Here is a 14,966-nt window from a genome sequence, read left to right on the forward strand (position 1 = left end):
CTGAATTTGATTTACTTATAATATTCCTACCATTTGTAGTCAAATTTATTTCTTCTGTCACAACTTTTTTTTTTTCTGGAAATAGAAAAGAAAAGGAAAAGAAACAAAAATAAATTTTACCAAATCACTTATTTTTAAGAGCTATACTATGTCCCTTGCTTTCAAGAGCCATATCATGGGAAAAGGCATTATAGATTGTAATTTGTCTTACTTACTCTTTTCAATACAGAGCTCATAATACCAAAAATAAGGTTTCCTGCTTTCAAAGCTTTAATTTTCTCTACAACTGAGATCTTAGCTAATCAGTTAAGTGTATCTGGTTGGAACATGCTTTTTATTTCCTGTTTCTAGGTACTAACCTTCACTGGAGTCATCTGAGACAAATATCTTTTTCTTTTTCAAATATCTTAATACTATGGAGTTATTTCATAGCTTGTGTATTGAGTCAAATAAATGAGTACTGAGAAGTATGTGCTATTACTTTCAATCTGTTCACTTTTCAGCCAAAGAAAAACTGGGGAACAATTGTCTGCAAAATAATTCCTGACTATCCTATGACATAAATTGAGAAAAATTTAGAATTAAATATATTTTTCCCAAATTATGTATTAGTTAAATGGCACTATTTCAAATATTAAAAGCAAACTACTTAAATTTGTCTATTGGAAACCATAATATCAGAATATTAATTATGAATATGCAAATAATAACATCTTTTTTGAAAGAATGGGAAAAATACAGCCAACAATTTTTTATCTACTTTTGGTATGTCATTTTACTAATTTCATAATTATACCTAATATTTATTGGGTTTCTATATGCTGGTAATGATGGTATATACTTGTGAGCATTTTGTTTAATGTATATAACAATCTGATAAGTATTACTAGATTGGAATAGTATCCCCATTTTATAGATGAACTGACTGAGACTCATTGACTGACATATTGAACTATGTAAAAATAAAATAGTTTGTCCAAGATCACTCAGGTCAGAAGCAGAGTAGGTGGCTGTTCTAGAAGACCCTTTATTAAATTCTCCTGAATATACCTGAATCATTCTTACTACTTGCACATAATTTCCTGGGAGTGGGAGACAGAGATATCAAATTGGTATGTCATTACAAAAGTTACAGTTCCCAGAAAGAGTCATTGAGTTCTTCAGTATGATAGTCAGTAACTACATGTGTCTATTGAACATTTGAAACTAAAATGGGCTTTAAGTGCTTCAAGTGAATACTTCAAGTTGAGATGTGCTTTACGTATAAATACACACTGAATTTCAAAGACTTAGTATGGAAAAAAGTAAAATATATAAGCACTATTTTAAAAATATGGCCATATGTTGAAGTAAAAATATTTTTGATATATTTTATTAAATAAAATGTAGCAGTAAAATTTATTTAGTTACCATACTAGATATTTTTGGTGGCTGTTTTTCACTATTAAGTTTCTTCATATGTATATTGTATTTGCATACAGTTTTGTATTCTTATGTACATTTTGATTTGTTGCAAAGATCTTAAATTTTTAAAGAACAGAAAATATGCCTTCTGTTTAACTTTTAATAATTTATCTCTTGGCTTAAAATATGAAGGCAGGCTGGCACATGGCTCTGTGAAAAACTGGCCTTTGGCTATTAATCACTTTCTTCTTTTCTTGGTGGTAAAATCTTATGATTATATTTGGGCAATCTTCCTTTTTCTAAACAACCATGTATGACAAAACATAACAACCCCATTTTCCTTAGTAATGATTTGTTTGTATATGGAAGGGACAATGATGCAGTGCAATCCAAAAGATTTTTTTGAGAGAAAGTCTACTGAGAGGATTCTGGGAATTTTTTGAATTATTATTTTGATAAAGAGAGATTACTATGGTGTTGGGGGGAGTGGAATTCCTCTTCATTGACTGGATACTTTCCTAGCTCATGATTCCTAGAACCACAACAAACACTTTTCTGCATCACAATGAGAATAGTTAAGCTGACACACTAAGAATGAAAGGAACATGGGCTTCTTTCTTTCTTTCTTTCTTTCTTTCTTTCTTTCTTTCTTTTCCTTTCTTTCTTTCTTTCTTTTTCTTTCTTTCTTTCTTTCTTCTTCTTCTTCATTTATTTTTTTCTTTATTCTTTATAAATCTATACATTGTCATGTATTTCCAAAATGAAGATGAATATTGAACAATTTTAGATGGAAATCATTATCCAAAAACGATAGGCTCTATATTTTCTGTAAACTGTTATTATTATTTTTTAATGTTAGATCATTCTACTTACAAATTTTCATTATATTTAATAATCAGTTATTATATTGTTTCATCCTAAACACATTGCAACTTCTGAAAATTTATAAATTACAATTAAATTTAAGAGTATGCCTTTAGGGCACCTGGATGGCTCAGTCGGTTAGGCATCCAAATCCTGATTTCGGTTCAGGTCATGATCTTGGAGTCATGGAATTAGGCCCTGCATGGGCTCTGTGCTGCAGAGTGGGCTTGTCCCTCTCCTTTTCCCTCTTCCCCTCCCCCAGCTCGTTTGCACTCTCTCTCTCTCTCAAATTAATGGATAAATGGAATCTTTAAGAAAAAAGAGTATACCTTTATATGTCTCATATATTCAGATACATATGACATTTTTATTATATTTCTTTGTCATTCATTTGGAACATTTTTTTCTTTATATAGATGTGCTTCGTATATCTATGGTTTTAGTCTAGTATTTATATGAATAAAATACATATCTGAAGGCTTAAAAATAAATATATGTTTTCCTAAACTAAAACACAGAATCACATGATTCTAGGGTTGAAGGACTGTAGTGATATTTACTGTAAACTTCTCATTTTATAATGAGTAAATTGTCACAGAGAAGGCTGTAGAGCTGGTAGCATAATAATAGGATAAGAAAACAGTTCCTGATATGTCCAGCTTGAATATTTTCTCATAAAATAATGACCAAGGCTTGAATATCCTTCTGTTTCAGATTTCCTAGTCTATACAAATTCTAATATCATGCACCCAAATGTTCGGATTTTATGACTAAATGTGAACAAATTGCCTCAAGTCTATCTGATCAAGCTCCTTTGCAACCTGTAACATACATAATCATCAGTCTATCTGCCTCACATAGATTATCTCCACAACAGTTCTTGACCTAACTCCCCTATCTTCCCACATAAGGAAGTGTCTGGCTGCGTGAGGTTGGGTCCCTCATGCTTTATTTATTAGCACAGTTCCTGAGCCAAGCTCAGAAAATAGGAAGAGTTTGGGGGAAAGGTGGGCAGAGATGGATACAAATGGATACAAAATCCACCTGTAATGGTAATTAATACATGATGAAACTAAAATGAAATACTTTTGACTCCCAAAAGAAGTGGACTGTTGACCTGAGAAAATGTTGAATTACAGATGGCAGTGATACACTGCTTTCCATGGATCAGCTTAACTCACCTCTATTTAAGAGCTGAATTGTTTGTTCCATTCCATAGGTTTTGATTTCTCTTCCCCAGCCCCTTAATCATTCCCAGCCTGTGCTCATATTTTTGCTTCACATGCAAGGAATGTTTGGTTTCTTTTTAACAGAAAAAATATTTTATCTCTACAAAGTGATCTTACAACATGTACAAAACACATAGCCAATAAGCTTGATACAAATAAGGTAGTCAAAGAAGGAAAGAGTCTTCTCCATTCCTCTGCTTTTATCAGAATTACTTGCACAGATTACTGCATTAATTTAGGAAGTTAGACGTTTTCCAACAATTCTAACTCCTGAGGCATTCACTGTAGGCAAGCCTCAGAAGGACCTTCAGCCTGAAGACATGCCATAAATATAAAACAGCCTCTATAAATAAAATTGATCTTGTTATTTCTCTATTCTTGTGGAACATTTATTTACTCTTCTATTATAAAGTTTCTTAAAAATTAATTTTTCTTCTTTTGTCTTTAAGATATTCACCTATTTTATTGATTTCATAGTAAAGCTCAAACTCTGTATCATTAAATTCAAGAGCTTTCATGATCTGATCCCTATTAATAATTCTAGCATTATATTTTTTAGTAATTGCACTCCCTGAACTCTGTACCTCTGCCGGATTCAATGACTGTTAGCTGTCTGACACCTCATGGCCTCTCACCTTGAGGTATTTGTATACAATATTTACAACAGTTTCTCAATCCTAGTTCTTCATTGTTATGCCTTATTCATTTTTCCAGACTCTATGACATCAGTTCCTTCACAAATCCTTCCCTGAAATTACATATCCAGAATATTTGTGGGTTTTTTTTTAATTTGTACTTAAAGCACTTTCTACTACCCATATGCATTTACCATACTTGTGTTGAGGTGATAATTCGTAAGTGAGCCATTTATTAATTTTTATTATCTTTAGCCAGAGAAATTAAGATTTAAGCATTTCAAGAATATTATTTCTAGTAGCATAGTCATCCTGGAAAGTACTGTGTATGTAAGAAATGTAGACTAGACTGATAAGCCATCAAGTCAGAAATTTTGCATGAGATTCTATTATAAGTCAGTGCCTGTACCACTGGAGTAGTTACAGATTTTGATCTCACAATTACGTGACAGTCTTCCTGGAGGAAGGATGTAATAGGATGTTTTTGGCATGGTAAAACCTGCCCTTTCTTTCCCTCATTGTTAGAGGACTTTAATATTACTAAGATGAGGTGGCCCAGTCTGCATAAGGTTCAGCAAATCCCTTGAGAGGAAAAGTTTCAAGACTCCAACCACACCACTTTTGAGATCCAATTTCATTAGAATATCTCTAGTGGCCTGAGATGATCTGGAAAAGTGAGCTAGGATGACACATATAGGCCTAGGAGCTTCTAAAGGGGAATTCACCATAGAAGAAGGACTGGTGTCATAAAAGATTGCTAAGAGCCAGCCATTCCAGCACTATAAGTATATCATGAAGAACAGGTGGAACATATGAATAAGTAAAAGGTGAGAGAGTTGTATCACTAGAGTAAGATACCTTGGAATGTCAGGTCAATCAGGTTAAAGTGAAAACAGCATCCAGTTGCTCTTACAGGATCCTTCTAATTTAAATTTCCACATGTGGGGGCGCCTGGGTGATACAGCGGTTAAACGTCTGCCTTCGGCTCAGGGCGTGATCCTGGTGTTGTGGGATCGAGCCCTGCATCAGGCTCCTCTGCTATGAGCCTGCTTCTTCCTCTCCCACTCCCCCTGCTTGTGTTCCCTCTCTCACTGGCTGTCTCTATCTCTGTCAAATAAATAAATAAAATCTTTAAAAAATAAATAAATAAATTTCCACATGTGAATGTCAGTTTGTTTGTTTTTCCTGTGAAGTGAGAACAGTCAGAATTGATTTTTAAAAATAGGACATACAGAAAGAAAGCATTCAAAAATCAAAATTACCTGCATATTAAGCCTCCAGTTTGGGTGAGAGGAACAGCAGGTACACTCCTCTTGGACCATCAAAGAGTCATCTCAGCTCTGGTTCCAGCAACATGGTATGAGGAAGCAGCTCATCTGCATCAGCCTTTAATTTCTTGGCTTTATCCATTTGGAGGAGGAACCAAAAAAAAAAAGGAAAGAAAGAAAAGAAAACAATGCCATGGCAATAGGTAGTATCAGAGATCACAGTTGTGTTGATGTGAGAAATAAAAGAGCTCTGACTTATATATTTTTTAAACTCAAGCCTATGAACACTCTGTAATAAATAATTGTTAAAAATATTGTCAATTTAGTTTTCTCTACCACAGTGAACAGGGATCATATTTGCCTTATAAATTGTTGCATATCTGGTACCTATACAAAGTCTGAATCTGAATAGATACTGAATAAATATCTGTGAAAACAGTAGAAGAATGGTGTATTATGTTATCTGGAATCTAAGATGGCCTTGGATTTTTTTTAAGGACTACAGTTAAATTACAGCTTTAATGAAAACAAAACCTAAATACTACTCCACAAATATGTTTAAAAATTATAAAATACATATTCTCTTTAGAAAAATTTAAAAGAGTATACATTAACAATTAAGAAAATATTCTAAGTAATGTGGCTAAAGTAAAAATTTCTAGTATGTGGAATAAATGGCCTGAAAATGCAAGTACTATAACTCATTTCAGAACTGAAAATATGCTCTATCACTTATAAGTTTTATGTGTTTAAAATCCCATTTGCATCATCTCATTTTGATTTATAAACTAGATAAAGAAATTTAGACTCAGGGGCCTATTTTATGAAGCTGGTACGCTTCTCTAGGCATATGGAAGCGAATATATGGTCTCCTTTGGTTGAGTAGTTTCTGAATTCCCATATTATTTCATTGAACATACAAATTTGTTACCAAAAAAAATTTTTATACTTTTTAAATGTAAGAAATTTTTAAAAATTATACTCAGAGATCTAAACCAAGAACTTCTAAGCTGGAAGTGGGTGTTTTCTCTTCTAACAGTCAGATTGAAAGACTCTCTTTTCCATAACTTGCAAAAGTTTCATTCAGAAATTATTAGACCCCAAGTACTTGAGCACCTCACAGCAGCTACCTATCACATTATATCATCTGTCTCTCTCTTATATGATTTGCTGAGAAAATATCATAACCTACCATGGAATAAAAAGATAAGTTAGACAAAGCAAAAATAAGCCAATATAATTGCACCAAAGAATAATAGCCCCAGAGAAAAATAATATAGACTAGACTATATACATAAAACATGTATTTTATGTAAATACATTTACTTTACAGTAAAGTTTGGGAAAATAGCTTGAGAAATTTTATTGAGGGAAAAGAAATTTACAGAATAGGGATCTTCTCTGTATATTTCAAAGGAAAAAAGACAGCAAAGGCTACTCAATGTTACTGCTCTTCTAGGTAAGATAAAAGAGACCCAGGTTAGAAAAATGTTATCTCTATCAAAAATTTTAAAATGTTTATCAATGACTTGCGGTCACCCTCTTGTACCCACTTACTGAGTTCTCTTACCACCTCCCCTTAACTCTGGAGTGTATATACTAATGTCTTTTTCTCCAGATAGAAAATCAGGTAAATACCTTCTTGTGAAATTGAGCATGGGTTTTCAGAACAGCCCCAGAGTATGATCTGTATGGTGTATGGTTTGGTCATTGTTTTTGGTGAAGGGAAGGTAAGTTTACCTGAACCCTTCAAGTAAAACATGGCATCTTATATGTCTTGCTGCTGTAAGTGAACTTACAGGTAGCACCCTGGTACAGAAAAATGGCCAGCTATGCAGAAGAAACTGTGCCAGCTACCCAAATTAATAAACCTAGGCTTTCATTCATAAATACAACTGGACAATAGATATTTTAAAAAAATCAGTTTGAAAAAATAATTTACCTAGTAAGAATAAGCAACTATAGAAGAAAGGTAGATAAGCCAGAGAAAGGCATATAACTTTTAAAAAATTAAAATAAGAGAAAGGCAAACAAACATTCTACTTAGTAAATTTAAAGAGATATGAGAAGATAATATTTCTACTAGATGGGAACAAACATTTGTGAAAAAAGAACAATTAGAAATCAAGAAGAATTAGTAAAAATTAAAAATATAATTCTCCTGTGAGTAAAAAATATGAGGCTATCTCTGAATTAAGAGTAAAAAGACAAACAGATGCAAAGTATGAGAGAGAATCTGAGATACATAACAGATTTCATATCAGATGACCAACAAAGGACTATTAGACATATTAGAATAAGAAAACAAAAAGAAAAAGGTGGAAAGATACTGTCAAAGAAAGAGTAGAAGACGTTTTCGCAAAGTTGAAGAATGCTATAAGTTTATTTTCAACTCTGGTTTTGAAAGAAGGAAATAACTTTCAGGTGAACTAAAGTAAAATGAGAAATAATCAAAGATAAGTTAAGGATTCCATAGGTCTAAGAAAATACCAATCCTACATTATACTGAAATGAAATGAAATGAAAATAAGCCAGGCCTAGAGGCGAGAACATTTAGAAAATTCAGTGATATGATTACTATGAGATATATTGTATTTCCCAAAATGAAAATGAAATTTAATTGGATAACCCAGAAAAAAAAACCTGAAAAGTAATGTTAATTGAATATGAAGTAAATTAAGATAGGGAATAGTTTTTCACATTTTAAGTGAGCCCCAAATGTAAACGTGCCTTGTGAGTTTTATTCTCTGATGGATACCTATTATATAGTGAGTATCTGATAAATATTTGTTCGGCTACTTTTGTGTATAAAAAGAAAAAATCATTTGGCATTGGTACAAGTGGTATGTAGTCCAAATATTAAGTATAATGGAAAGTCATGTACTTTATGGATAGGCTCTCTATAACACTGTGGATGGAATTACTTGTTTTGCAGTGAATCATATTTGCATTACTGAAGCATTATAATTAATGTGTATGCTTGGGCTTTTCAGTTTTTACACAATGACCCACAGACAAGACATAGAACATTTTATTATAGTTAGTTGTTTCAAATTTCTTTATTATATAAACGTAGAGCACTAGGTGTTATATGTGATAAATCACTAAATTGTACTACTAAAACTAATATTACACTATATGTTAACTAACTAGAATTTAAATTAAAAACAAGATATATATATATATATAGAGAGAGAGAGAGAGAGAGAGAGATTAAAAATACTGCTAATGAAACTAAAGCTGTTCCTTACCTTAACAATGTAAGTTTACAGTATACAAGCCTGATGTTTAGAGGTGGGGAGAGACTAAGGAGGCAAAGAGGCACTAGTTTTCTCATATACTAGAGTGTCATGCAATACAATATAGAATTAATAGGTCATGATATATAGGTATCCCCATATTATAAAGCATATAAAGATGTACCAGTTTATTTTATTGCTATTATAACAAATTACCACAAATTTAGTGGCTTAAAATAACACAGATTTGTTAATTTATGGTTCTGTAGGTAGAAGTCTGGAATGAGTCCATAGGGCTAAAATCAAGGTTGGCAGGTTACATTTCTTTCTGGAGACTCTAGGGAAAAATTTGACTTTCTTGTTCATTCAGATTGTCAGCAGACCTAAGTTTCTTACCTTCATGTGACCAAGATTACTTTTTTCTTGATGTCAGTAGGCAGTCCACAACTTAAAAGTTGCTTCATTCCTTGGTCTGTTGTTTCCCTCCTCTGTTTTCAAATCCAGCAGTAGTGGGTTGAATTTCTCTCACACTTCAATATCTTTGTTTTTTTTAGTCTCATATCTCTGACTGCAGTGTTCTGCCTTCTTCAATTTTTAAAAGCCATATGATCACATTGAATCCATCCAGATAATCTGGGATGGTCTTCCGATTTTATGATCTATAAACTTAGTCTGCAAAGTCCTCTTTTTCATGTAACTGAACATACACAGACATACACCAGGAGTTAGTGTGAGGATAACTTTTGGGGATCTCACATGAGATTTCATTTTAGAAAAGGGCAGCATAATTAAGCAGATGGTACAAATAATTGATTTTTTCATTAGCAAGCAGGCAGAAGTATCTGCCTCCTTAGAGAAGCATTGAACATGGTTCTAGCATCTAGTTTCTAGCGTTCTGTGAAAATGCCCAAACACAGTACCCAGGTGTGTTTGGCTAGACCAGCAAATCTGATTTGAGCAGAGTTCCCCTATAGATTCTGAATTGAGTCATCCATTGCTACAGTAGTGCTTCATAACAAACAGCTCACCAAATCTTATTTATTGCTCTCTCATGGGTTGTTGGGTCTGCTGGAGTAGGTCTGCATTAGGCTAGGACATCCATTTTTAGTCTTAAATCTCCTCCACATATTTTTTGTACTAAAACCCAGGGTCAAAGAACAACAACTTACTGAACACGGTCTTCTCATAATTATTGCCAGAAATACCAACAGACTGGCAGAAAATGCGAGTTTGTGGGTTTGTTTGGGTTTTTTTGTTTTGTTTGTTTTCCTTTTTATTTGTTTTTAACTAAAAGCTTTGAATGGTGCAAAGGATACCATGTTCTGTGGCTGAAAGAATTTTTTATTGAATGATTTTGGAACAAGCTATAGATGCTTCAAAACCCCATTTCTTAGAATGTCATATGGAAGTTTAAAACAATAACAACAACAAAATTCTTTTGCCCTGCTAGAGATCTAGTTAATAAAAATATATAGTTGTTATGCCTGGGAATATGATTTTAAATTAATTTTCCTGGTGTGAGTCTCATGCATCTTTTAAATGACCTTATTACTCCTCAACTAGTATGCTTTCAATTAAGTTACAATCATTACTTTCTTATAATAAAAGCAATTGATTTCTAATCTTGTAACAAAAACTCTGTTAAACCTTAGTATCCTTCATTCTTTATTCATAGTAAATTATTGTTTTATATCATTATAAAGTTTTCAACACGTATTCATATATTTGATCTCAGTTTCTGTACTTACAACACTTCTCAATTTTAGCAGAAGAAAGAATAGTGATTCTAAAGTCTTCTACTCTGAATCTCAACACCAGGTATCAAACTATGTCAGGCACTTTAGGTAAGATTGTAAATTCCTAAAGTGTCCTTCAAAACATGGTGGTAAATGCTTAATCTTAAAATTATCTAACAGTTTTTGCTTTGACAATTGTTTTTGTCATGAAGTTTAGGTAACATTTAATCTATCTTAGGTAGTATAATATAATATATAATGGAGAAATGATTACCACTTAAAAAATATATTTGCAAAATTACTGAGCTGGGGTAGTGGTTAGATGCAAAACAATCATTGGCTTAAATCCCAGATACTTCACTTACTAGTTGTATGATTAAGGGATTTACCTAATTCTTAAATTTTGTCCTTCATAAAAGGGGACTAAAATAACTACAATACTATATGAATTACATAAAAGCACATCATGTAAGCATTTAGCGTATGTCCTGACCCTTCAGCTATTATTCCCAGAGCTCTGGGACTTTTTTTTTCCTGTTAATGGCATAGTGTGGCTATTTGTCCTGACATAAATTTTGAGATTAAAAAAAAAATAGCTAAAATCTGTGTATCAGAGTTCAGTTCCACACTTCAGTCTAGATTTTAAAGGCAGTGTAGCATAGTGATTAATACTGTGTTAGAGTTAGCGCTTCTTGTTCAGTTCTTTACTTTTTCCCTTACAGGATGACTGATGGGAAGAAGTTACTTAATCTGTCTATGTCTCAGTTTCTGCATCTATAAAACTAAGGTGATGAAAACAAATTAATTTATAAGGTTGTGAGCTTTCAATACCTAATCCATGTAAAATGCTTAGGAGCATACCTAAATTAAGGTAGTCACTCATGTAAGGTTAGCTGTTATTATAGATACTTTTGTATGGAAGTAATTTCCTTTTGTGCGATATCAAAATTTGACATTAGATACAATGTTGTAGTCTTGCCCTGCAGGGATGGGGTATGTGAGAAAGAAAATTGAAGTGTTACAAAAAAATCATCAAATTTTCTTTGGACATAAATGGCTTTCTATACCACTGACAAAAATATTTTAAATATACTGTTATGCTTATAGTTCATGAATCATGTGAGCCCAAATAACAATTGTCATTGCTATAATTTTGCTTTGCATTTGCATGGCCCTTTAAATTTAGAAAGTTTATATTCAAATTGTATTTAATACTCACAAAAAAAAATGTGAGTTCAGTTTACTTAGACTCGCTTACTGATAAGGAAACTAAAGCTCAAAAAGAGTAAATAATTTGATGAGGGTTAAGCAAACAGTAAGTTAGAAGAGCTTGAATATAAACCCAGGGTTTCCAATACTCAAAATAGTGACCTTTTTTGTAATCTTAAAGAAAAGATTTAAGGACAGATGTTACCTCACTTTTTATGACAGGAGTAAAACTTTAAAATAATGACTTCATGTAAGCCAAAATATCCCCAAAACAACTATCAAACAAAGATGTCCTAAAACAAGACCACATAGTGTCTTCAGAAAAATTAAGGCATTTTCTCTATGGCTTCTTTTTAGTTGTTGTTGTTGTTGTTGTTGTTGTTGTTGTTGTTGTTTTCCTTAAGATGAGAAATATTTACACTTATAACCAGAAAAATTTACTGGCACTATAAAATCATAGGACATGTGGCCCATTTGGCTCTGCCGGAAAACCTCATATTCATGTAAGGCACTTATTTTATAGACGTACAAAACAAGCTTTATTTCCTTGTGTCATAGAGGACAAATCTAACCTGTCACTTTTAAGGGGAATATATATGAGATATGGAGATGTCAGTGAATACTCCATGTTCAGATAAGAATTGCATCACAATATTTAAAATAACTCAAAAACAAAGCTACTATACAATTTATTATTGGCTTTTATTTAAACTGAAACTTCTCCCTGAAGTAATTGTGTGTGTGTGTGTGTCCTATGAATATATATATATATACATATATATACATATATATGCATGTATGTATGTATATATACATGTATGTATATATATGTGTATATATATATATATATATATATTTTTTTTTTTTTTTTGCTTCTCCAGAGGTCAGACTACAGCCAACATATGGTGAAATTAATCATACATCTCATTTATTGTGTCTGATTGAATTTTAATGGAGCTGATAATCTAGTTTGACAACTTGCTAAATTATTGTCAGATATATTACATAATCTCTTCTCATTATGTATGACAGATGGTTAAGTGCTGTAAATTATGGGGCACTGTAGGAGGTGGGTGTGTTGTGAAAGTCAAGTGACAAGCACTTCAGGAGAGGGAGGAGCTCTGTTCTTAAGTGACCTCTGTATAATATTTCACAAAGCATTCACAGACAGTTCTACACAGCTTTTTTTTAATTCTAGTTAAAACAACAGCTACTTACTTGACTAAGAAATATGGATGGATGGATGGATGGATGGATGGATGGATGGATGATAGATAGATAGATAGATAGATAGATACCTTTTTTCTTAATATTATTACTTGAATTTTATCCATACTTGATGACCCAGTATTTATCAACTTTGTTCAACTATTTCAGTCCAAAATTCATTAATATGTTAATATTTGTTGATTAATGGCCAGGTAAATTATGGTATTTAATAAATGGGGATTAGTAATATATTTTTATTTTTTATTGTTAAAGAGCAGAGTCATCTGATTATTAAAGTAATTTGCATGCTCAAATATTTTATGTGATGACAACATTAATATTATGAAAACATCAATAAATGTATCAGTAAATGTTATATATAATGACTAAATTCTGTATAAAGGTAATTATTTATGATTATATAATTATAACTTTTTACTATATATAATATTCTGACACATTATATATAAAATATGTATCAAATATGTTTATATGTAGTTTTATATAAATTTAAATGTACAAATGTTATATATAAATATATTATTATATATGTAATGATTATAATTTGTTATGTGACAATACATTAACAAATACTTATTAGGAAAAATAATAGTAAAAATGATAAAAAATTATCTCCAATAGTATCACTATCTAGAAATAACCACTATATTTATAATTTTAATGATACTGTCCTGCATGGATGAGATCATGCTTTATATACTTCATATACCATTTTATCTCACATTTTTGACCTCACATTACATCATAGATGTTTCCCATGTCATTAAATATATTGCTCATTAAAAATTTTTCAAGATTAAATAATATTGACTTTCAGTTTCATATTGGCATGTAAAGAACTTGGAATTCCCATCCTTACAACAAGAAAAAGTAGGGCAAACTGAAAATCAATGGCTTTTCTTCAACCTAACCTAGGTTTACTTTAACCTAATTTAGAAAACTGTATTTCGGATCAAACTGCTATCCTGGAATCTGAAAAGACAAATTCATCCAGAGACACAGCTAGGTCAGCTTACTTGCAGCAGGAGCCTCTAGAGCCATAAAGTGATTGGAACACATAATGATAATATTGACCAATTGCTGGAGACTCAAGATGCACTAGTATATTAGTGAGAAGCTGTTGGTGACCCTCTCTTTTCTGTGTTTAATATCAAGTAACCACATCTGGTTCTGATGGGGAAGATCCCCCAAATGTCCGCTTTTGATCTTGGCAGGGGAGAGGAAGAGTAATCATTGAGAAATAGACATCTTCTGTGCTAAGGCCTGTGTTCAGGGAAAAAGACTGTCAGAGCATTAGCTCCACTGAGGGAAGGGCATTCTTCCAACTCCATCCCCCTCCAGCCATTCTATCTAATCTAAGTGGGGGGGAAAAAGAGAAAAGAAAAGAAAAGAAAAAATCAACAACTCCAGTCAGGACTTCAAGGAAATAGACTGAGAAGGCTATAGTGGGGAAAGAGGCAGGAGGAAGGTTTATATTACTGGATAAGCACTTGTGAAGGTGAAAGCCTCAAGACACACAAACACAAAAACGCTTGAGATTTAGTAGGAAGATTATAGCATCCTACTAACAAGACTCCAGTAAAAAGTAAGTCAATTCACCTGAAAGAGCTGTAAGACAGACTCTCTCTAAGGAGGATTACTTGGGAAAGCCCATAGTCCAGAAGGGAAACAGGAAAAGGCCACCAAAGGAAACTGAAGACTCTGTCACCTATATCTAAATATTAAACATAGCCCAACTCCTAGCCATATTAACATAAGTCTTTACACTAAAAGGTTTTTTTAACCTCAGTTCCTATAATCCAATACAGCACATCCACTTCTCAACAAAAAAATTGTCATGCCAGAAGGCAAGAGGAGACACAGTGTGAAGAGACACAGTAGTCAGACCCCGACTCAAATAATGTAATTGTCAGATTTGTCAGACTGGGAATTTAAAGCCATGATTCATACGTTAAGGGCCCTAATGAAAAAAAGTACACAATATGCATGGGTAGATAGGTAAAGTAAGCAGAGAGATAGAAACTATAAGAAAGAGCCAAAAGAAAATATTAGGAATCAGAATGAGTGTAATATAAAATAAGAGTGTTTTTGATGGGCTCATCAGTGGATATAACAAACTGAGAAAAGAATTACTCAGCTTGAAAATAAATCA

At 32.5% G+C, this 14,966-nt stretch overlaps 1 long non-coding RNA gene across 6 annotated transcripts in view; it reads right to left on the reverse strand.

The window, feature by feature from the left end:
* LOC123001128 (uncharacterized) overlaps positions 1-14,966 on the reverse strand; it is a 70,860-nt gene that overhangs the window by 15,271 nt on the left and 40,623 nt on the right. For 5 of the 6 annotated variants that reach the window (XR_007189762.2, XR_006409722.3, XR_007189760.2 and 2 more), the window contains one exon: positions 5,395-5,532. This is a non-coding gene — a long non-coding RNA (uncharacterized LOC123001128). Of the gene's footprint in view, positions 1-30; positions 76-5,394; positions 5,533-14,966 lie in introns of all 6 variants that reach the window. The other variant, XR_008960783.1, reaches the window with a different exon arrangement.

Source organism: Ursus arctos, unplaced genomic scaffold, assembly GCF_023065955.2.
Source record: "Ursus arctos isolate Adak ecotype North America unplaced genomic scaffold, UrsArc2.0 scaffold_21, whole genome shotgun sequence".
Classification (NCBI taxonomy): Eukaryota; Metazoa; Chordata; class Mammalia; order Carnivora; family Ursidae; genus Ursus; species Ursus arctos.